Source organism: Wyeomyia smithii, chromosome 1 (genome assembly GCF_029784165.1).
Source record: "Wyeomyia smithii strain HCP4-BCI-WySm-NY-G18 chromosome 1, ASM2978416v1, whole genome shotgun sequence".
In the NCBI taxonomy this organism is placed as follows: Eukaryota; Metazoa; Arthropoda; class Insecta; order Diptera; family Culicidae; genus Wyeomyia; species Wyeomyia smithii.
In genome coordinates, this window is record NC_073694.1 from 81,232,414 (window position 1) to 81,258,599 (window position 26,186).

The 26,186-nt window shown below is 37.2% G+C and overlaps 1 protein-coding gene across 5 annotated transcripts in view; it reads left to right on the forward strand.

Annotated features, from left to right (window-relative positions):
- The window catches only part of LOC129719200 (glutathione hydrolase 1 proenzyme-like), a 159,341-nt gene that overhangs the window by 80,826 nt on the left and 52,329 nt on the right, over positions 1–26,186 (forward strand). The window lies entirely within an intron of this gene.

A 26,186-nucleotide genomic window follows, 5' to 3' on the forward strand; every position in this document is an offset into this window, starting at 1 on the left:
TTTTTACGCGGGTTGCTTTTTCCAATAAATCAAAAACGGTACAAGATATCGACTCCATTCCTATCACGTTTTCCGTTTTAGGGTAATAATTTTCAAAAAAAGTCACAATTTTTGGGGTAAATACTGTAGGTTTCTATTAGTGCCTTTAGACTAACAATTATCATATTCATTTAAAGTTCAAACGTTCTGGGACGGTTTTTTTCGTTGTTTTCACACTTCAATTTAGTCTTTTTTCACGCGGTTCCATACAAATTTGGAACTTATCACCGCGTAAAAATAACCTGACTGTATTCGGTATTTCATTGTCTTTCATCAGCCAATTTTAATAAATCATGCTCCAGAAAATTCATCATTCTAACCTTTCATCCTAAGAAACTAAATATACTGTTGGTAATAATATAACATAAGGGGTCATCTACAAATTACATATGGGTTTAGGGGGAGAATATGCACATTTTTTAAGCAAGCATTAGACGAAGCTAATATTTGCTATTTTTGGCACGAATTATATTTGCACAAAATAAAATCCGTACCAAAAACAGTAAATATTTTCTCAGTCTAATACCTGCTTTACGAATGCTTACGAAGGGGGAGAATCATGCGTAAGATTAAAAAACGAAAAAACAAATTTTCACAGCTAAAAAAATCATTATTCAGTTCAAAAATATCTCACTTAGATTCTATCAGATAAACCCGGGCAGGTAGCAAATCCACCCCAGCTGAATGAATATGTACTTACTTCGTATTCGAATCGGTGAACTTGTTCGGTTTTTTATTCTCTACGAAATTGTTCAACATGACAAAAGGCTTTTTCAATAACTGAAAGTTGTTGAATTAATTCCGTTTTTCCTTAGAATTTTGTTTTTTTTTTTTTAGATTTGGTGGGGAGGGGTAGAGAAAATGTGAAGTTTTACGATGCCTTATGGAGGAAAAAAAAGGGGGGGGGGGTGTCTAGAATTCCGGAAAAAGTCGTTACATAATTTATGGATGACACCTAAGGATAAAATCGGCATGAGGAAATTTCCATTGGTAATAATCGGTTATTTTATCTGCGCAATGTGCAGTAGTGAAATCGAGTGCTGTATGAATCAGTGGCACATGCGAAATAATATTCTCACTATCATAACAATATCGCACGCTAGCCCGGGGAGCTACGCGGTCTCAATCAATTAGATAAGTTGCGAGAATTCGTTATCGATAATGTTTTCGGCACATTTTGCATGTTGTAGGATAAGAACAACGATACACCATGCCCCAGCGCTGAGTCGAGAAAGTTTCCAGCTCGAAAAGATCCTCGACCTGATCGGAAATCGAACCCGATATCACAACCGTGTGGGGCTAGCCGACCGACATCGCTATCCACAGAACCACGAGGACCACACTCACTATCACTTTCACACTTTCACTATCATATATGAAACAAATTTTATAATTTTCCATTTTTATAGAATTATTGTTGCAAACATGTTACTGTTTCTCTTCTTATTTCAATTGGGTTGAAATGTCATTTCCAAGTAATAAAAGGTTTAGGTAAACCAATTCTGGATATGGCAAAGATGTCCGCATTAGAGTAAGTTTTCGATTATTGATTACCAAGTTAAACTCATTTTTTTGCAAAAGACGTTTACTGAGCAATTTTTTCCTCTACTTTTCCCTCTACGAAATCGGTTATGATTCTTTAACCATTAACATTTGCGTGAATTGCTGTACGCAAAATTTTGATTGTATCTTACGCAATAGCCACATATAACAAAGCAGATATAAATACCAATAAGTAAATTGGGGTATTCAGGTAGCTCTCGCACATAACTACTAAACAGTAAAAATACTGAACTCCATTGACATGCAATGAAAGAAACACAATTTACGGCTGGGTATTTATATACGAGCGCTACGTGCATACCTTTAATAACATAACCTGGGTGGCGTAAACCTGAAAAATCGGGAAATGTCAGGGAATTCATTTTTCGATTAGGAAAATCAGGGAATGTCAGGGAAAATTGAAAAACAATCAAGGAAAACGCGAAACGCGATTTTTCAGATAGACAACATTTTATCACTAAAACGACATGCGGTACCGTTTCTGTTTTGTTTCAGAACCCATTGTTTTATTTTCACTGGGGTTTCAGAGTTACGTTCATTTTCGTTGCACTTTTTGTGTTGAATGCTGAATAATATCAAGGAAAGTAGTATTATATTCCAGGGAATATCAAGTAAAATCAAGAAATTTTATTCTAAAAATTACTTCGCTACCTTACATAACTCAAATGATCACTTTCAAGTTACCCATAAGTTAGATTTGTGCTTTAAAGTTTTATGACGTAAGTGAACAACAGTCCTAGATGATAGATCTCTTTTATTTACATTTATCCAGTGTTGTACCGAGAAACAGTACTGTTCTGAAACGGTATTGAGTTTCATGTTTTTAGAGCAATATAAATGATAAAAAGTATTCTTGCTTTTTCGCGAAACTGTTGTGCTTTCATATTTTACAGTAACGTGAATGATAAAAAAATTGTAATCGTTAAAACCATTTTTACATAACGTTTTATGAAAAAACAAGTCGTGATTCAATAAAACGCTGATAGGGGCCGTTCAATAATTACGTAAGCATATTTTTTTTACTTTTTCAAACCCCCCTCCCCCCTTGTAAGACATCGTAAGATATTTTTTAGAAGTTTCCACCAAATCAAAAATAGCAATTGTAGAATGTAATAAAATTGGGATTTTTTTAGTTGCTCTGCAATTACAGAGACTACAAAGTTGATGAGGCATTTGCCGTTGTTGTTAAAATCAAGCCAAAACGGTGAGTTCTCATCGTAAACGTTATTTGATTTTATTGAACGTAAATTGTTCAAGATTGGATCACATATCATCTGCCTTGGCTTCAATGTATGATTTTTTATGTATTTTGATGCAAAAACAAATTTCCTCGAGTTTGGATCATTTTTAAGCGGGTATTTTGAATATAAGAGAAATCGAAAAATTCCAATGCAATTTTATTTTGAAGCTATAAAAAATTATAAGAGTTTGTCCATATAATAACCCATCTTTGAAAAAAAAACCGATCTTAAATTGGTTAAAACCTGACCTCCAAACGGTAATTCTACGTAAACAATTTTGGCATTTCAAAAAGAAAAATAACATCAAGTATGTAGAGCATCAATAGATGTTTTGTACCGAGGAAAAAATCCTAAAAATCGATTGGTCTGATCCAATTTTGCCCGAATTCCTCTACAAAAATGAAAGAGGATTACTTCGAATTTGAAATCTGTTCATTGTAATATTAAGAGTGTATACAATAACAATTTGATCCTCCCGTTTTTACGGGAGGGTCCACAGAGAACAGACATTTATGTTCATTTGAAAAAGTTGAAAATTGTGTGTAAAAATTTTAATCAAAATACGTCAAAACACTGTCTGCCTTGTGGAATTTCACTTGCACTGCATAAATGTTGCCATATCGGTATTTTAACAATATCAGAGCTTGGTTTGTCAGTGACGCGAGCGCCACAAAGCGAGAGCATTGCCGCTTAAGTTCAAAATGACAGTTCCATGTTTTCACACATCCTTTGAAATTAAGATGAGAATTTCGCTCTGTGGGAAGGGGTCGCATTTTTGATCCGGACCGGTCAAAACATTTCGCTTCAGATATGAGCAGAATCATCGCGTCTTCGATAAAGTTGATGACAACGTTGATTAGAATCCGAGTGACTTTATGGAGGGCATTTACATTCTATGTAGACAGGTGTTTTGTGTTTGAGAGAGGAACGACTCCTCCGTCACACCATACTTCAGTAAACTTTTACTGAATTTTGCCACGCTGAAACTTCAGTTCATGTTTGACGAACTATTACTGAATTTCCAGCGAACGTCCGTTGAATTACTGAAATATCAGCTCAGTGAGAATTCTTCGTATGATTTAAAAACACGTTGGAGGTCGATTTTTTGTTTATTATTTATTAACCTTTCAACATGTCACAAAGATAAGATTGATCCTCGAGTAATGTGTCGCCCAAGTCCGATCCGTTCATCCGATGTCCTTTCACCATCTTCCTCCACTGAACTAAAGAAAAACAAAATTAATTATTTTTTCCACTTACCAAACACTTCCTTCACGTTTCAACGGTCGGCGTTCAAGACTTACAAGCCTTTTTTACGCGCGCGGACTAAAAATATTGACTACAAGCACAATTTTTTCATTTTCAGTACACATTAAAATTGCTGAAATTTCAGTACATGGTTTTTATTGTTGAATTTTAGTAAAGATTGCTGAATCTGACTTCGGGAGTTTGGTGTATGAATAGTTGTCTACGAACAGTATAAACATTGGTCTGCTCTCCTATTTAAACTGTCCACGGAGGCCCTTGAAGTTATACGTGCAGTCATTGTGACAAAACCATGTAGGGGAAAGTAGGTAAAGACGGACACTGCGGGTAAGATGGACACTTTTAATATTTCACAAACTAGAATGTATTATGATAGTTGAGTGATGCGAATACCTTTTTCGTAGTGTGTTAATACTTTTGAGATGTATTGTCGGCTTTCAGCAAGCAAACTGTCAAATTTTTAAGTAAAAAAAAATTAATATTTCCGTGAACGCGCTATTTGATGTAATTTTTATTTCACGGAAAATAGTGGAAAACTTTTGAAACTTTTGTGTTTTCATTTGTTCCCGATAGTGAAGTGTTTAATTCGTCGTTCCTCGGTTTTCTAGTGAAAATTCAGCAGATTTCCGATGTTCTGATAGAGAGCTACGATCGTTTGAAAAATTTACAGCCAGGTCGGGTAAAACGGACACACTAAGGTAGGGAAAGACGGACACACGGATTTTCCAAGAATTTTTCACATGTAATATTGGTTGTGTACTACAGATGTTTATAAAGTACACCCGCGAGAAAACCAGCAGATATTAATCACTTAGCAGTTAGAACAGGCCATATAGGCCGTGAATTTTTGCCTTCATACTACCCACAACGTAGAGTAGTGTATGGCCATCACCTAACACATAAATCAAAAGAATACGTAACGTACTACATCTTTTTTGTGAGTGTCCATCTTTATCATCGTAGTGTCCATCTTACCCACCCTATGTGTCCGTCTTTCCCAACCATGTCAAAAAACAGCAATTCGTAGTCATATTTTTGAAGACCCAAAACACGTAAGATTTGTAGCAAAGTTCACTAATACCAAAAATAATTATGACAACAAATGATTTTAAGTTTTAATTTGTGTGAATACTGCGATCAGGTAACCCTAATTATACAAACCCTCGATTATGAATGAGTACTGCGATCAGGTAACCCTCAATTATACACACCCTCGATTATACGCACCCTCGATTTTACGAACGTCGATTTTACCAACACTTTTTTCAACAAAACAACGATAATATCGCACGCTAGCCTGAGGAGCTAATGCGGTCTCGATCAACTAGATTAGTTGAGAGAATTCGTTATCGATATTGTTTTCGGCACATTTTGCATGTTGTAGGATAAGTACAACGATACACCGTGCCCCAGTGCTGAGTCGAGAAAATTTCCAGCTCGAAAAGATCCTCGACCTGATCGGAAATCGAACCTGATATCACAACCGTGTGGGAGAGCTAGCCGGCCGACATCGCTAAGCACAGAACCACGGGGACCACTGGGAACACTTTTTTTAAACACATTTCAAATTTGTATGTGTTATTTTTTCATTAAATTGTGCGTAATGAAGGGTTAAATATATTAAAAATCGTTCACAAAGAAGGGACCGTCCATATAGACTGGGGAACAGCGAAAGAAAAACCGTTACAAAGAGAAAAATATTCAAGTACAACTTCTGCTGTATAAAACGTGCCCGAGCTCCGAGTATTACGATGCCAACAGGTACTATTTTTGCCTTTCTGCTAGAAAGGTATAGCAATCACTGCAAAATCCCATAATACCCTATTGAATTTTATTGTAATCAGATTTTTAGTTTAGAGGTTATGTATCAAAATGTAAAAATCACGAAATATGATCATCTTAGAAATTACCCTTAACTTATGAATTTTATGAGGATTGAACATGTGGTTCAAAAGTCATGGAGATATACGTGTTCTGGAGACTTTTTAATCTCACCTCTGTTTCTCAGAGATGGCTGCACCGATTTTCAACAAATTAGTGTCATATGAAAGGTAGATTTGCCCCATAAGACCCTTTTGATTTTTTTTTTGCAATCGGATTATTACTTCGCCTGTTATGTTTTAAAATGTGAAATCCAGCTTTGAGAAGAAACATATTCGAAGACTACTTAAACTCACTCACTTTTCAGAGGTTGCTTAACCGATTTTCACGAAATTAGTGTCAAATAAGAGGTCTAGCTGCCTCAAAACACCCTATCGAATTTCATTGTAATCGGACTGTAACTCTGTCTGTAAACTTCATTAACTGAGAAACACAACCGTTTTGAACAATATTGGTGTCCAATGAACGGGTTCAGGGTTAACTAATGACTTTTATAATTGAACGTGTGATTTAAAAGTTGTTAAAAGAAACATGTTCCGATGACTTTTCAAATTCCATCGTTTTCTCAAAGATGGCTGTTCTAATTTCAACAATCTTAGTGTCAAATGAAAGGTTTGGTTGCCATTTCATTTGAATATAATCGGACTTTTATTTCAACCGTTTTGTATTAAATTGTAAATACAACGTAAGTCTATTTTCTCAAAGATTACACGACTTATTTGAACATCACTATGGGCTGTTTCTAAGACGTACAAGTAAAAAAATTCATAACAATTCGATACGGGGTTCAAACGTTATGGAAAGAAACGAAAATGGTTGATCAAAATATCTGGCCTCAACCTAATTCAAATTTTATATTGTACTATTTGAACGCTTCCGATATTGCTCGTGTTTAAAGTGTTCGAAATGAGGAGTAATTTTTTTTATTTTGCTATTTCTCTAGCACAAATATTACGTAAAATTTTAAATTCTATACTTCAATCATTACATCAAATACAACATCAATATACTAGAACCCAAAGAGTGAATATACCTTTATTGGATTGTATGTATTTGACAAATTAATGATGTTTTCCAGAAACCGTAAGTCGCAAAATCGGGCTTGAAAATGAAGTATGGAGTTGACTCCCGGCCTCTGAGCATTATCCCGGTTCATGAATAACTCACATTAGGTAATGATTGTCCTTTTTATGCTGTTTTGAGGAACCTATTAGCAAAAATGGCAAAATGGCGTCTGAAGTTGATTTTTGGCCTCTGGGTTTCATAATGTTCCACAAGTACTCATATTGGATGATATTTGGTCTTATTAAGCTGTTGTTCAGAAACCATAAATAGTGGAATCTAAAAGGATATATAATCGAGTATCTATATTTAAACGTATAAAAATGCTGTCCTGTCTGTCTGTCTGTCTGTCAGAGCCATGAAATTTTGTATATAGGGGTTTTAGGGGCCGATAAAGGTTACTAAGATAGTTCGAGATCCCTCCCTATTCTGAAAGGGAGAGGTCCCACCCTCCCTCTTCTGGAAAGACAGCTCCCATACAAATGAAATAAAAATTTCTTCACAACTCGAGAACCGACAAAGCAAATACAACCAAATACGGCATATTAAGTTTTTTGGGAGTAAGAAAAATATGGTGGTTCGACACCCCTCCCTCTTCTGAAAGAGAGGGCTCCCAAACAAATAAAACACATAATTTCTACAACTCATGAACTAATCAAGTAAATTTAATCAAATTTGGCATGCGGAGGTTTTCGGGAGCAAAAAAAATCGTGGTGACGACACCTCTCCCTTTTTTCAAAGGAAGGGCTCTCATAAAAATCGGACATAAATTTCTCTGGGGGTTTGGCACTTCTCCATACTTTGGGGGAGGGATTCCAGACATTTTTACCAATATTTCAACCAATTTTCCCGGAATACAGCCTAAAATGATCGGAATGATGCACAGGAGCTAAAAATCGACTCCAGACGCTAATTTTTGACATACACGCAAAGGTTGGATGATGCGAAACCAGTACAAAGTTGTGCGTTTTCAGCGCAATTGTTGATGTTGTTTGGAACCAGTACAATGATTGCGTGTTGGGCATAAGGCAAATCATGCTCTATTGTTTTTTCAATGTATTGGGCAGCTCCAAACTACTACACTTAAAAAGTTTCCACTGGTGTTAGTATCGTCATGTTGTTTCCTACTGGTATTAATAATGTTTTCCAGAAGGTTGCTCTCTTTGAAACAGTGCAAGCAATCAATACTCATAATTTGGGTATTGACTAGATTAATAAAAAACCTTAACTAATCGGTTCCCTTTCATGAATTCAGTCATTTAAAAACATCATTGAATCACCAACAATTAAAAAGACTTTAGGTTTGTTCAAAACATTTTGCATTTGACTATGATTTGGTTTTGTTCATATGCATATGATTCCACGCTACTGGCACCAGCGTCACTAAGTTGTTGTGGGGAAACCTGATCGCTGAAAGTTGTTTTGGTTGCAGAGTATTATTGGGGATGAGCAAGTCGTTCATATGAACCGGCACACGAAAATGAAGTACGATTTTTCGAGCGTCCCAACACGAACGTTCACCCGAAGCTGAAGTTTACCGGAACGTCTCGATTCTCATGTAGGTATGTGATATATATTCTGAATTCAATCTATGTAAATGCATTCGCTGTACATTTGTTGCGTTATGCATTTCATACATTTATTGTGCGATTTTAGTGCAAAATTGGTGCGAATTGGGAAGACACATTATTGTACAAGACTTGAACTTTTGCGTGTAAGATGAAAACTTCCGGTTTCTGGAAAACATCTATAGATGACCGAATACCACCCAATATGGGTGTTTCCGAAACCAGAATGACACTCAGTGGCCAAAAATTGTCTCCAAATGTCATTCTGAAATCCAAGATGGCAACTTTCGGTGTTGAAAAATAGCCGAAAATGACCAAAAACCACCCAATATGAATCATAAATCAAGATGGCTTGACAAAATATTTTTTTTTTAATTCTTTTGACACAAATAATTAGTGGTTAATTTGTGAGTTTGAAATTCAATTTGTGGTAATTTGTGGTTAAGTGGTTTCCGAGAAATTTTCAAAAAACAACTTCTTGTAACATGATTTTGCTTCAAATGAATCGGACAACGATGATATATACATCAATCGAAATCTCTTGATTTGTGGTTCACGAAAATGTAATTTTAAGGTCATAATTACTAGTGTATGTACGTAAATTTGTGTTTTATTGTTCACGTAGTTCTACGTTTTGTTTATTTGTGTTGACGCTGCTGGCCGCTGGTGGCGTTGGCTGTTTGGGGTGTTTGTCACTGCTATTCTCAGAGCCGGATTTAAGGGGAGGGCCAGGGGGCCGGCCCCGGGCTCCCACATTTTTGAGGCTTCCGCAAATCGAGCCAATATCACAACTACCTCCATAAAAGTTCAATTCGGATTCTCTTGGAATGACATATACCAACACACCATTTGAATCGAACCAGCGCGCATGGGAGGTAAGCAGAGAAAGAAAATAACACACAAGTTTTTTTTAATGCATTGCTGTTGCTTACTTGTCCGAATCAGGGATACCAGATGTGCTTTGCGAAATGCAGACTTTCAGAGTACGTGTGCAGATTTTATAGACCTGCAAAAGCAGGGCCGGATTTAATGAGGGTCCCACATTTTGAGACCACCACAAATCAAGAAAAAATAAACTTGTCTCAATAGGGTCCTAAAGCTATACCGGTTTTTATATATCATTCGAAAAAACCGCGTTTTCTGAGCAAAACGTGATTTTTAAAAAACGTTTATCGTTTTCCTTCGATTTTTAAATGAATAGTAAAAAACTGCTCGAAAGGTCTAAGATGACGTTTCGCCCATGTACGGTATATGAGAGAACTGTCATTTTAGGCATTTCGAGCAGATTTTTATCCTTCATTTAAAAATCAAAGGAAAATGCTAAACATTTTTTAAAAATCACGTTTTGCTCAGAAAATTGCACTCTTTCAGCTGATATATAAAAATCAGAAAACCGTTTAAAACTTTAGGACCCCATTAATAATGGATTTTGAAAGTCTGACCCCCAATAATCAAACTCGCTTTCTTTAAGTAGTTTCGGAGTCTAGTGAATATTTCCTTCGAATTACATTTAAACTAAAATTGCATTACGTATATATTTGAGTGTAATGGTTTCGAACGCAACTGGGGGAGCCGTCTTTTTTCGAAGATGAAACTAATTAAAAAAAGGTTGCGTATGAAAAAAGGAAGGCTGTCAAATTTGGCATTGCATAAAAAGATGTTCTGGAAATTTCAGACAAACTTTTGTTGAGTTTTCAAAGATGAATAAAGTTTATTCTGTGGCCCACACACAAAACTGGGCCCCGAACCCCCACAATCGTAAATCCGGCTCTGCTACTGGTTCTGAAAAATAATCCGTCGAATTTGGATTGCTTTCATTTGAAAGTACATTTTCGTTACCGGTATCCTTTTTACCAACAAATTTACACACATTCATTTTACGCCTGGTTCTCCGAATCTCGGTATTTACCATATTCCTCACACGCACGCCCAGTATAGCAGTGACAAACACCGCAAACAGCCAACGCCACCAGCAGCCAGCAGCGTCAACAACAAATAAACAAAAAGTAGAACTCCGTGAATAATAAAACACAAATTTCTTTACAAAAACTAGTAATTATGACCCTAAAATTACATTTTCGTGAACCACAAATCAAGAGCTTTCGATTGATGTATATATCATCGTTGTCCGATTCATTTGAAGCAAAATCATGTTTCAAGATGGCTAGACTCAGTTTTTTGAAAATTTCTCGGAAACCACTTAACCACGAATTACCACAAATTGAATTTCAAACTCACAAATTAACCACTAAATATTGGTGATGAAAGAATTGAAAAAAATATTTTGACAAGCCTATCAAGATGCCAATATGAAGTTTTTTACACTCTGAGATTATTAAACGTCCTGCCTAAATAGTATCGGAAGTATTTTGCCATTAGGTCCATAACGAGACATGTCATTAATAACCTGGAACTAGCTGATCACAAAACAATGAAAATGAGTCAACATTTAGTTTCTTCTACATAACGACGTGGTATGGTGTATTATAGGGTATTTGTTCCATTGTTCATCTCAATAAGCTGTCGTTTGCAGAGAATGCATGGAATCAGCAACAAAATTTTACTTAATCATTAAAAAAATGAATAACATACACTTAGGTACCTGCTCTTATGGATTCGTCCAGCAATGGAAATATAGTAAACTTATTTAAGTTTATCCTAAATTCTGTAAAATCAACCATTTTTCACAACGCTTCCATATCTCAATACTTGAAGTAACGTTTAATTGTTTAGAGTTCCTCTCTTTTCAAAATTAAGATCAAGATAGTCATCATTCGGTACGAAGTTATGAAGTATGTTATATGAAACTTATCCAAAATTTAGTTCTTAAAATAATAGAAAAAATAAGCTAAAATATGATATAACTTTGTAAAGAAAAGTCCTGCAAATGTGCGATCTTCAACAAAAACGTGTGTTTTGTATGCCCAAATGCTTTCCAAATCAAGGGACAACATTTTCAGCAGTTTACATCTGTTTTGCAGGGGATTTTCTTCACTACCCGAATAGCTCCTGAATGGCTGCAACATTGATTGTTTTTTTTTCAATTGATGTTTATTCAAAAGTTTTTCTTGTTTATATGTTAATATTTTTTTCGTGTGCTAGATGTTCATAAGGCAGCTAGTTGATCAGTTTTTTCGTTCTTGTCATTGGAACTGTCGGTATTGATCAAAATTCAGGAGTTTGAGGCCCGTTTTCTTTGACAGATTGAAATAGGCGCCACTGCTTGAGCCGTTTCTTACTCTACATACTGTTGGAATTCAAGATTTGTAAAATTTCATATATTTCTAATATTAAAAGCTAGTTTTCGAATGTGTAAAATTTCAGGATTGAAATGTCCTTAGTATATTGAGTATATTGTTGAGTGGCAGATACTTTCTGGTGGCAGATATAATGTTGTATGATTCTATTGTAGTTCACTTCTGGTGGCAGATATTCTAGGGAAGTGATAAAAATTGTCTGCCTAGATGGGAAGTGTTTATAATTGCCAGATAACTCTTTTCCTTCCATCAAAGCACTGCACTTCTAATGGAGAGTATTTTCTGTAAACACCTGATTGTGATATCGGAAGGTTCTACTACGAAAATTGACCTGGATAAATATCTTTTGACCCTTTCAACTGGTCTTGAGGTACGATGCTCGGAAAAAACTGTTACTGTCAGTAGGATCGTAGCGCTAGCCCCGCAATTGTCCTGCCCACTAAAACGGTTGGCTGCGAAGTCTGTGTATAATAATTAAAAGATCGAGCTCCGAATTAGAATGTAGCACCAAGGTTTTGCTTTGCTATGTTCTGAATATCTTTTATAACTCATTTTTCGAAGGCCTAATTTCAGTCTACTTACCCAATAGTGCGTATCTAGGATGTAACTATGCTTCATGTTTATTACGAATCAATATAATTTCATGGTAGAAAAAAAAATTAAACCATCAATCGGAAAATTTCTACCAAACATTTTGAAATTAGTAGTAATGACTGGACCAGAATTGGCAAGTTTCTGCATCCAATTTGTTGATCACCTCGCAAATCTAGTGCAAGGGTCTTTTTTTTGTTTCTGCAACTCTTCCGAATCGAACGATGTCAAATGCCAAATCAAGTGGACAATTAGCGACGCAGGTTAAGTCACTCGCAGTTTGCCAAGAAGAGACAAGACGACATAACAATGATAACAACAGTAAAACTAACAATATTTTCAAAGATCTTGTACGTGTGCCGTTAACCCTTACGCGTTATTTGACAATTCACCTTCGAATAGGTTTCACAACTGGTACAAGAAATGTTGAACCATATAGCTATTTAATACGACTAGGCAAAAGGTCTTTTAGAGTTTCTGTCAAAAATCTTGCAGTTGATGATAAATGAAAGTTTAAATGTGGGTTCATTCAGTAAAAACTATTTTTTCTCCGCGTGCAAAATTTACGAAAAGGTCTGGAAAACAAACAAATAATAAAAGATTATGATTCGTGTGTAGTGTTTTTCAATCTCGTGTAAGTAGATTGACTTACATAATTTTCGCAGATAACGTTTTAAAGTCGGTTAACGTTGCGAATACACCTAGTAAAACAGAATTGGAAATGAACGACTCACCAAGGTTAGGCACCTAAATATGCCTTAAGATAAGCTATACGCTTCAAGTAACTGTCCATGTTGTTCTTCAATATAGTTTCGCTGTGTTACTAGATTAATGGTGAATATAGGTAAACCGAAAGTACCTGCACTGACCCGTAGTACGAACGATGACCTTCATTACGTGGAACTGACACAAACACGTTTATTTTCATTTCTTCAACTACTAAGCAAGCATGAACATGTGCGATGAATCGATATTTTTCGTCACGAGCCGGTGAAATATCCCCATTTGTTGGCCATGCGCTGACCTCATTGATAATTAGTAATCCGAGAATGTCGATACGCTTTAGATAAATATTCCGTTATGTTAAATAAAACAATTGTCCATAGCTATAATTACGACTGGAGCTTAGAACTACCCTGTCTGCGTCTTGTAAAGTCAAGCGCCTCACGGGTAGGAGGAAATCCACATTTTTCTTTTAAACAAGTGTATGATGAACTGAATGTTCTTAAGAGGTAGCAAATCTACCTCTCAGCTCGAGTATGCAAACCTAAATCAAACAACTTGAAACGCCGGGTTTGGTTGTAATGACCTATAATCGCATATCTGCAGTTGCTACTGCGCAAGGGTGGTGAGATTGAAACATCGAGTGGCACGTGACAAGAACATTCCTAGACACCTCGCAATCAATAGAGGGATTATTATTTGCATTTTCGGTTTTATAATGCATAAATTATGAGTTTTTGTAGATATGATGATGTTAGTAATGCATGTATATTACAATTTTCATAAAAAAAATATTACTAAAATATTCATGAAATATTATAAAAAAGCAATAAATAAATAAATAGTAACGGGATAAACAACAAAATTTGTGGGATTTTTTTGTATTTTTATGAGAATATCAGTGTGATCGTGCTATATGAATTTATACTCGTTCAAGTTCATGCAAAGTAGAAAATTTTCATTCGATTAGAGTTCGTCGAACCAAGTTCATGAGACAACCTGTCTACTCCTAACCGATTATTCGAACGACGCTTACGCGGGTTAATTCAATAAAGTTACAGCGCATGTTTGATTAATCATGATCTCTTTAATGTATCTGCCTTCTGTTCGTGCAAAAATGCACCAATAGTTGATAGCTAAGCATGTGTCATCCCTACAAAGCCAGCCCTAACATTCCTATGCTGTAAATCACTCATCTGAGAGGCATTGCAATCAATGAATTAATTTGATTTCGGGTAATTGAATAAAATTCTACTTGGCCGACACCAATAATGTTAGAAGTTTTGTTTTATACATACATTATACATGTAGGTAGTGGTTGACCCAGTTGATCGTATGACCAAACTTCAATGACGATTTGGAAAACCTTCCAATACTTTCGAAAATGGAATTCCAGACGTCATTTTGAAATCCCTAAATCACAAAATACAACCCGTTATAGGTATTTTTGCTCTGTACATTCTTAGAATATTGATATTGTATTTAAAATTATGATGGAAGTATGAGAGGTAAAATGTGACATAATGTTTCTGATGCGAGTTGTTCTAATGCGTCAATGAAATTTGAAATATGATTCTTAATTTTGAAACTTTTGATCCCGAGCATCGCCTGGGACGTTCAACTAGTACAAAACAAAATCTTTTTTCGGACATTTATAAGTTTTAAATGAGGAAAATGATTTGTCTTGTACAAAATCTGCATCTCCAGCAGATTTCATACATCCAATCTCGATGGAAATCGATTCGAATAGTCGCACATGTAATATAGATATACTATCACTAGCATCAGTATTACTTAGGCTGACCAGATTTTCTCGGGATAAAAACGGGACAAATGGGTTCAAGAAACGGGACACATGATAAAATTGATTGTTGAACATTTCTACAAACCTAAGCATGCAAAAAATTATTCATTGCTTTGATGACCTTACCCGATCCTGAAGAGTGTGATTTTTTGCAATGAGTTCCTAAAATTTGTCACATGATGAACGAGATTTTTACTAAAAATTATCTTGGTCTCAACTTTCAATCGCGACTTTTTCGTCAGTTCACGAGAGGGGATGTCCTTCCAGTACACAGTGGTCTAAACTCGAAATATCTTGATCGTTTTAGATTTGACTGTGAAATATTGATTTTATGTACCCAGTATCTTCAGCAAGTTTGTTCCATATAACACGGCCTTTCTTTTCGCGTTTTCGGTTTTTTTATCAATCCCCCTAGTAGTTAGATGTAAAAACTATTTTTTCAAATTTTCAAAATACCAGATTGCTTTCTTCAGCAAAATTGTAGAAAAATCTATAAGAAAAAGAATTGCTGAGCACTGTACACTAAAGTCGCTTTTTACGCGGGGGATACGTGCCGCGTAAAAAAAAAACCGCGTAAATTCCGGAATCCGCGTAAAAAAAACGCGTAAATTCCGGAACACACGTAAAAAAAAACGCCTAAATTCCGGAATCCGCGTAAAAAAACGCGTAAATTCCGGAATCCGCGCAAAAAAAACAGCGTTAGTTCTGCATTCCGAGTGAAGGAAAACCGAAATCCGCGCAAAAAAAAACCTCGTAAACTCCGGAATCCGCGTAAAAAAACCGCGTGAATTCCAGAATCCGTGTAAAAAAACCGCGTAATTTCCGGAATCCGCGTAAAAAAAAGCGTAAATTCCGGAATCCGCGTAAAAAAAGCCGCGTAAAAGGCGACCTTAGTGTAATCTTCTATCTGTAGGTCTGATAAGACGAGGAAAACTCCTCAAAATTAGTTTCTCGTCCATAACTTTTCCTGTAATCGTCGAAACAATTCAAGATGTTCTAAGATTTGGTTCATTCTGCTAAACCTCGTATTTTTGTAGAATATATTGGTTTGATATATTTTAATTTGTTGTAAAGATATTTCTAGTCTCTTGCTGAAAATTACCATATTTTGAGTCCATATTTTCCCGAAGGTTGCAGATAGTAGCAAACCAGACTATATGCATTTGAAAGATTGTCAAAAGAACAGTATTACTCAAAACAGTTCAGCTGTTTCTAGTTGTATCCAACCGAGTACTGAATGAAAGGAAACAACAAAACAATATCGCACGCTTAGCCTTGGGGCTAATAGTCTCGATCAACTAGATTAGTTGAGAGAATTCGTTATCGATATTGTTTTTACTGGCACATTTTGCATGTGTAGGATAAGTACAACGATACACCGTGCCCCAGTGCTAAGTCGAGAAAATTTTCAGCTCGAAAAGATCCTCGACTCGATCGGGAATCGAACCCGATATCACAACCGTGTGGGAGAGCTAGCCGACCTACATCGCTAACCACAGAGTCACGGGGACCACATGAATGAAAGGAAAACATCCCTCAAAATTAGTTTTTTGTCCATAACTTTTTCTGTAATCGTCGAAACAATTCAAGATGTTCTAAGATTTGGTTCATTCTGCTAAACCTTACATTTTGACGTAGAATACGTCTTACGGCAACAATTACAGGGACCCAATTTCAATACAGGGATCCAATTTCCAAACCGAAAACATCGAGAGCGTCACAAAAATTGTCCAATTTCAAACGTTTTAAACCCAGTCAGTTTCCAACCGATTTCTGTCATTTTTGCAGCAATCGATTAAAAATCATTTAAGCATCCGTCCAAATGCAGAAAATTGTAATCTGATTGTTCAAACTATTGTAATATTGAAAAATGTTGAACAATGTCGAAACGCAAATGTCGCAATGTATATAAGAGACTGTTTCTCCTCAAGCAAATCAGTTGACTAGCAGCAGGCAGCAGCATCGGACATCAACACTGATGGCAGTAGGCGAAGGCAGCGTGGATCAGCAGCTAGCAACAGCGGCGGTGGTAGTGGTTAGCTGCAGTCCTACCTCTTTCAGTTCGGCTCCCTTTAGCGCGTGTGTGCGTGTTTATAGCGCGTGCGGCACCGCCACCGCCACCGCCACCGCCATCGCCACCGCCACCGCCATCGCCACCGCCACCACCACTGCCACCATCACCACCACCACCACCATCACCACCACCACCAGCTATATAAGAGACTGTTTCTCCTCAAGCAAAACAGTTTACTAGCAGCTGGCAACAACAGCGAACATCAACACCGATGGCAGTAGGCGAAGTGGACAGGAAGCGGGCAACAGCGGCGGTGGTAGTGGTTAGCTGCAGTTCTTACCTCTTTCAGTTCGGCTCCCCTTCGATCTGAGTTGGACCCCATCTGCGGTAATCCGCTGGGCAAAAAACAACCCGAAACTGAAAGAGACTCGCACCGCCAGGTGGATTGAGAAGCCACCATCATCCAGCGTATGCATATACAGGGTGTATGCACATAACGTGTGTGAATATTTGAAGCGTGTGTCCGTAATATATAAGGTGTGTGTGGCTTGCTTTAAAGCGTGTGTGTATGTTTATGGCGTGTATGCACGCCTGTAGCGCGTGTTTATAGCGCGTGCGGCACCGCCACCGCCACCACCACCATTACCACCGCAACCGCCGCCACCACCACCACCACCTATATACGAGACTGTTTCTCCTCAAGCAAAACAGTTTACTAGCAGCAGGCAACAACAGCGAACATCAACACCGATGGCAGTGGGCGAAGTGGATCAGAAGCGGGCAACAGCGGCGGTGGTAGTGGTTAGCTGCAGCTTTTACCTCTTTGGCGTCGTACACAAATTACGTAACGCATGAAGGGGGGGAGGGGGGTCGAGTTTGCGTTACTTATTGTTACATAGGGGGGAGGGGGGGTAGTAGGGACAGTTACGTAACTACGATGTTGGCTCGAAATTGAAAATTTTGATGGGGGTCAGGTTGTTCAGCGTTACGTAATTTGACGGGGGGAGTCATATCGAACGTTACTTATCGTTACATAGGGGGGGAGGGGGTCTAAAAACTAGATTTTTAGCGTTACGTAATTTGTGTACGACGCCTTTCAGTTCGGCTTCCATTCGATCTGAGTTGGACCCCACCAGCGGTAATCCGATTCAGATATCGTTGGGCAAATACAACCCGAAACTGAAAGTGCGGCACCGCCACCACCACCGCCACCATCACCATCACCATCACCACCACCACCTATATAAGAGACTGTTTCTCCTCAAGCAAAACAGTTTACTAGCAGCAGGCAACAACAGCAAACATCACACCGATGGCAGTAGGCGAAGTGGATCAGAAGCGGGCAACAGCGGCGGTGGTAATGGTTAGCTGCAGTCCTACCTCTTTCAGTTCGGCTCCCCTTCGATCTGAGTTGGACCCCACCAGCGGTAATCCGATTCAGATATCGTTGGGCAAATACAACCCTAAACTGAAAGTGCGGCACCGCCACCACCACCGCCACCATCACCATCACCATCACCACCACCACCTATATAAGAGACTGTTTCTCCTCAAGCAAAACAGTTTACTAGCAGCAGGCAACAACAGCGAACATCACACCGATGGCAGTAGGCGAAGTGGATCAGAAGCGGGTAACAGCGGCGGTGGTAGTGGTTAGCTGCAGTGCTACCTCTTTCGATCTTCGATCTTCGATCTGAGTTGGACCCCACCAGCGGTAATCCGATTCAGATATCGTTGGGTAAATACAACCCGAAACTGAAAGAGACTCGCACCGCCAGGTGGATTGAGAAGCCATCATCATCCAGCGTATGTATATACAGGGTGTATGCACATAACGTGTGTGAATATTTGAAGCGTGTGTCCCTAATATATAAGGTGTGTGTGGCTTGCTTTAAAGCGTGTGTATGTTTATGGCGCGTGCGGCACCGCCACCACCACCGCCACCACCAATTTTCATATATACACTACCCGTCATAAGTTTGGAATCGCTTTACTGAGTATTGCAACACCCAGTTTGAATATTGCAACACCCCGAAAAGTTTAGCATCACTCAAAATGGGCAAATTTCTGTAACTGTAACTGTAATATGCTTGACCAGAACTGGTGGCACAAGCCGAACACCGCAACTTTGTGGGTAGTAATGATCACGCGATAAGTTGAAGTCTAAATATGAAAAACTGCATGCACCCTAGCGCCGCATAGCGGGGTAATTCAGTATCAAATTGTCTACCATGCACCCTCTCAAAATTCAAGCCTTTAGCCTTCTGAACAAGTTTGCTGAACACCGCAACTTTCTGGCAGGTCGGAATCGTGAGATTAGTTAAGTTCAAAATACGACTCATTGTGTGCCCACTAGCACCAGATAGCGGTAAAATTTCACACTGAATTGGCCACCATACAGTAGCCTTTGACCTTCGGAACAAGTTTGCTGAAAACCGCAACTTTCTAGGTTGTCAAAAACACGAGATATCCGCCTATTCCAGGAGATGCTAAACTTTTCGGGAGGTGTTGCAATATTCAAACTGGGTGTTGCAATACTCAGTAAAGCGATTTCAAACTTATGACGGGTAGTGTAATTGCTAACAAATCACCTCATGTAGAATTTGATTATCACTGTGAATCATTCAAAACTAAATAAAAAATTTGCCATGTTGAAAAAATATTCACTTGTCAATAAATGGCATTGACAAACACAATTAACCTCAAAGTTTATCTGAAGAATTAACCCTAATTCAGTGTATTCCGAAACCTATTCACAGAAATACATTGGCATAAGACAGGCTGTCGTATTCTACGTTACCTCTGCGGTCGTGTCTAATAAACAACCTCTTCAGCTTTTTGTAGAATGTATTGGTTTAGATTTTTCATTTGTTGTACAGATATTTCTAGTTTTTTGCTGAAAATAGCCGTATTTTGATGTTCACGTGTTTCCCGTATAATTTTGTCCAATGCTTCCTGTACTTCTTCCTAGAGCTGTCCTATCGGAACCAAAAAGTGGTCAGCATTCTGTGCACCGTGATTTAGTATTTTGAGTACTGACGCAGGTAGATAGTACCATGGATATAACTTTACTAGTTTTCGCGCCGTGTCGATGCTATATCTATCGCATTTTTCTGTGTTCAACTTTCTACCAAAAGCAACATCTTTAAGGATGGCTCCACAACGCATCAGTTCATTTATATCAAGTCCTGTGGAAAAAATACCGGATTATAAATGCAAGCAAATAATCTGCAATCTTCGGAGAAATATGGTCTCGAAATATGGCTATTTCCAGCAAAAACTAGAAATATCTTTACAACAAATTAAAATATGAAGCTAATATATTTTACAAAAGTGCGAGGTTAGGCAGACTGAACCAAATCTTAGAACATCTTGAATCATTTCGACGATTACAGAAAAAGTTATGGACGAAAAACTAATTTTGAGGAGTGTTCCTCGTAAAACTCTGTTTCGTCTTATTAGACGTACAGATATAAGATTACAGTGTTCAGCAATTCTTTTTCTTACAGATTTTCCTACTACTTTGCTGAAGAAGGCAATCTGGTATTTTGAAAATAAGAAGAAATAGTTTTTATATCTAACTACTAGGGGGATTTATCAAAAACCGGAAACGCCAAAAGAAAGGCCTTGTTATATGGAATAAACTGCTGTCATATGGAAGACACTGGGTACATAAAATCAATATTTCACAGTCAAATCTAAAACGATCACGATTTTTCGAGTTTGGACCACTGTGCAGTGGTACGGTACTGTCAGGAAGGCACAAAACGTACTCAGTAATATTAAAAAAAATCCTGGCTGCTTAGAAACTTATTTTCCATTTAGGAAAATTTCAATGCAAAGCTCTATTTAAGATTTTTCCAAGGAGTATCCGAAAACGGTACAAAATGGCAAAAAGACGGGACGGTTAAAAATAGTTGAAAACACGGTACTGTCCCGTTCAAAACGGCACGTCTGGTCAGCCTAATATTACTATGCGTAATCTCGTAATGCGTTAACTCCTTCGAAGTAAAGTATTAAAATAATCACAATTATTTCTGATATCCGTCCAACTATTTTGTTGTTTAGGATGGTAAGATTATCAGGACTTCATTTAACATTTATACTTTCCAATTCACATTGACATTATCAATCACAATTGTATAGAATACAGAGTTTATAGAATAAAAACCTATTCAATTAGTGTGAAGTAGTTTTAAAAATACTTGAAAATCAATTTTGTGGATTCGAGGCTGAACCAATTTGTATTTTTGCCTGGGGTTTTCCAAACCACACTAGGTTTTTTTTGTAGTATACTTTACAGTTTTGGCGTAGCACGCGAAGCAACAAGAAATTTGTATTTTCAGTGCGAAAACGAAATCGGCATTATTATTTTGTGCTCTATACCGCACTTCAATACATTCCTGGAAACAGAATTTATCGACTGTCTTTTTTTTAAAGGGGGGATTTGTTAGTAGCTGAGGTATTGATGATAAATATTAGTAAATAATGAGTATGTGTGTCCAATCACAAATGGTGACTTCTCAACACTGTTAGGAATTTGTAATTTTAATTATTAGGATTTGTTTGCTCTCGCAATTAGGACTTATCATTCGTAGGGATTTAAACCTACTTGTCAAAAAAGGGGAACTAAACTTACAACTAACTTAATTGCTAACTTATTGGCTATAAAGAGAGCTTATCGTAGCAATTGAGGATTGCAACGATTTCTGTAGAAAATTGTTAATAATTTTATTTAACATAGCTTCTAATGTTTCAACACCAGTAAGTCTATGTAATTCGAGTGTACCAAACCAAGGAGGAAGCTTCAAAATCATTTTCAGAATTTTATTTTGAATCCTTTGGAGCCCCTTGTTGAACAGCAACTGAAAACCCTTGTTGAACAGCAACTTGATCAGATCGGTACAGCATAAAGCATTGCTGGTCTAAAAATTTGTTTGTAAATCAAAAGTTTGTTCTTTAAACAAAGTTTAGAATTCCTGTTAATGAGAGGATATAAACATCTCGTATATTTGATGCACTTGGCTTGTATACTCTCAATGTGCGTTTTGAAAACAAGTGTTTTATCGAAAATTAGTCCCAAGTACTTAACCTTGTCAGACCAACTTAAAATAACCCCATTCATCTTGACAACGTGATTATTGTTTGGCTTGAGGAAAGAAGCCCTTGTCTTATGCGGAAAAAAAATCATTTGAGTTTTAAAGGGTGATTTTTTTTGCTATTTGGTTTTTCGTGTATTCAGATTTGACAGTTCACGCGCATTTCTGACAGCTGTCAACGTCTAATGTACTCAGTTTGGTTTGCCATTTCACCATGAACAGACTTACGCCTGAACAACGCTTACAAATAATCGAATTTTATTACCAAAATTCGTCCTCTGTGAAAAATGTTTTCCGCGCATTACGACCATTTTATGGTCGTCATAATCGACCTACTGAGCAAGCTGTTCAAGCTATTGTGACGAAATTTCAAACCAGTTTTACTCAGTTGGACATAAACCCACCATCACGTATACAAAGAGTGCGTACAGAAGAAAATATTGCTGCCGTATCAGCCAGTGTAGTGGAAGACCGTGAAATGTCAATTCGACGCCGTTCGCAGCAATTGGGCTTGTGTTATTCGACTACATGGAAGAATTTACGAAAGGATCTTGGTGTAAAGCCTTACAAAATACAGCTCGTACAAGAATTGAAGCCGAACGACTTGCCGCAGCGTCGAATTTTTGGTGAATGGGCCTTAGAACAACTTGCCGAAAATCCACTTTTTTACCGAAAAATTGTGTTCAGTGACAAAGCTCATTTCTGGTTAAATGGGTATGTTAATAAGCAAAATTGCCGCATTTTGATCGAAGAGAAACCAGAGGCAATACAAGAATCTCCAATGCACCCAAAAAAACGCACGGTTTGGTGCGGTTTACACGCTGGAGGCATCATTGGTCCGTACTTCTTCAAAGATGATCAAAATCGCAACGTTACGGTCAATGGCGCTCGCTATCGCGCGATGATTTGTGATTTTTTTTTGCCGGAAATGGAAGAGCTGGGTCTTGTTGACATGTGGTTTCAGCAAGACGGAGCAACGTGCCACACATCGCGCGAATCAATGGACATATTGCGGAATGAGTTCGGTGAGCAATTCATCTCACGAAATGAACCGGTGAATTGGCCGCCTAGATCATGCGATTTAACACCGCTAGATTATTTTTTGTGGAGCTACGTTAAGTCTCTCGTCTATGCGGATAAGCCAACAACAATTCCAGCCTTGGAAAACAACATTACACGCGTTATTCGCGAGATACCAGCCGAAATGCTCGAAAAAGTGACCCAAAATTGGACTTTTCGTATAGACCATTTATAACGTAGCCGTGGCCAACATTTGAATGAAATTATCTTTAAAAAGTAAATGGCATAAACTAATTTATCGGCTCAAATCAAGATTTCATACAGTTTTGTAATTTTTATGCGTTTTGCCTTTCTCCTAGAAAGGTATAGCAATCACTGGAAAAACCAAAGGTATAAAAGTGCTCTAAAGGGTCGAATTTCGTATATCAATCGACTTAGTTTGACGAGCTGAGCATTTTCTGTATGTGTGTGTGTGTGTGTGTATGTGTGTGTGTATGTAACGCTCTCCCAATCTCACTCGATTTTCTCAGAGATGGCTGGACCGATGTTCATGAAATTATTTGCAAATGAGAGGTCTAGTTGCCCCATAAGACCCTATTGAATTCCATTGCAATCGGATTTTTAGTTTAGAGGTTATGTTTAAAATCACGAAACATCATTATCTCAGATACTACTCAACCGATTTTAACAAAATTGGTTTTAAATGAACGAGCTACTTAAAAAACCCTTAACTTTTGAGTTTCATGAAGATTGAACTTGTGGTTCAGAAGTTGTTTAAAGAAACGTGTTCTGGAGAGTGTTTAATCTCACTCATGTTTCTCAGAGACGGCCGAACCGATTTCCACAAAATCAGTGTCATTTGGATGGTCTAATTACCCCATAAGACCCTATTGATTTTTTTTGCAATCGGAATATTACTTTGCCTGTTATGTTTAAAAATGTGAAATCCAGCTATGAAAAGAAACATATTCCGAAGACTACTTAACCTCACTCACTTTTCTCAGAGATGACTGAACCGATTTCCACGAAATTAGTGTCAAATGAAAAGTCTAGCTGCCTCATAACACACCCTATTGAACTTCAATTTAATCGGTCTGTTACTTTGTCTGTAATGTATCAAAATATGAAAATCACGAAACTTCATTATCTCAGAAAGTACACAACCGATTTGAAAAATATTGGTATCAAATAAACGGGCTAGTTAAAGGTTAATTGATGAATTTTATAGTAATTAAACACGTGGTTCAAAAATTGTGAAAAGAAACATGTTCCGGTGACTTTTCAAATTCACTCGTTTTCCCAAAAATGGCTGGACTAAATTCAACAATCTTAGTGTCAAATGAAAAGTTTGGCTTTCCTATAGGATCCCATTTTATTTGACTATAATCGTATTTTTATTCCAACCGTTATGTATTAAATTATAAAAACAACGAAAGTCTATTATCTCAAAGATCACACGACTTATTTGAACATATCTAGTGTCATTTGAACGGGTTGTCTCTCAAACTCACAAGTATGAAATTTCATAGCAATTTGATATGTGGTTCAAAAGTTATGAAAAGAAACGAAATTCAAAGACTATTTAAAACTGTAACTGCTTTGATCAAAACATATGGCCTCAACAAAATTTAAATTTGGTATTGTGCTATTCGTACGTTCCCGGTATTGCTCGTGATTGAAGTGTACGAAATTCAAAGTCATTTCTTTTATTTCGTTTTTGCTTCAGCGTGAATATTTTCTCCTAGAAAGGTATAGCAATCACTTGCAAAACCGAAGATATGAAAGTGCTCCAAAGGGCCGAATGGCATATATCACTTGACTCAGTTCGACGAGCTGAGCATTTTCTGTATGTGTGTGTGTGTGTGTGTGTGTGTGTGTGTGTGTGTGTGTGAGTGTGTGTGTGTGTGTGTGTGTGTGTGTGTGTGTGTGTGTGTGTGTGTGTGTGTTTGTTTGTGTATGTGCAGATTTTTATTTTCACTCACTTTTCTCAGAGTGTACGTTTAATGAGTTGAATGAAATTATATGCAAATGAAAGTTTAAAAATGTGAAAATCACGAAACATCAATATCTCAGAACCGATTTCAATAAAAATGGTATCAAATGAACGGGCTATCTTGAAAACTCTCAAGTTTGAATTTTACATAGATTGAACATGTGGTTCAAAAGTTATGAGAAGAAACGTCTTCTGAAGACTGTTTAATTTCACTCATGTTTCCCAGAGATGGTTGGATCGATTTCCACAAAATCAGTGTCATATGAAAGGTCTAGTTACCCCATAAGACCCTAATGATTTTTTTGCAATCGGACTATTACTTTGCCTGTTATGTTTAAAAATGTGAAATCTAGCTATGAAAAGAAACATATTCCGAAGAATACATTAACTTACTCACTTTTCTCAGAGATGGTTGAACCGATTTTCATGAAATTAGTGTCAAATGAAAGGTCTAGCTGACTCATAACACCCTATTGACTTTTTCTGTAATCGAACTGTAACTTCGTCTGTAATGTACCGAATTGTGAAAATCACGAAACTTCATTATCTCAGAAAGTACACAACCGATTTGATCAATAGTATTATCAGATGAACGGGCCAGTTAAGGGTTAACTGATGAATTATTATTTAACACGTGGTTTCGAAGTTTGGCTGCCCTATACGTTTTCATTTCATTTGACTATAATCGAACTTTAGCAACCGTTATGTATTAAATTGTTAATAAAACAACGAAAGTCTATCATATCAAAGTTTACATGACTTATTTGAACATAACTAGTGTCATACAAATGTCATATAACAAACTTCATAACAATATGATATGTGGTTCAAAAGTTATGGAAAGAAAAGAAATTCAAAGGCTATTTAAAACTATACCTGCTTTGATCAATATATGTGGCCTCAATATAATTTAAATATGGTATCGTACCATTTGAATGTTCCCGGCATCGCCCGTGATTGAATTGGTCGAAATTAAGAGTCATTTCTTTTATTTCGCTATGTCTTGAGCATTTACATTACGTCAAATTTCATATTTTATACTTAAATTACAACATCATTATTTTA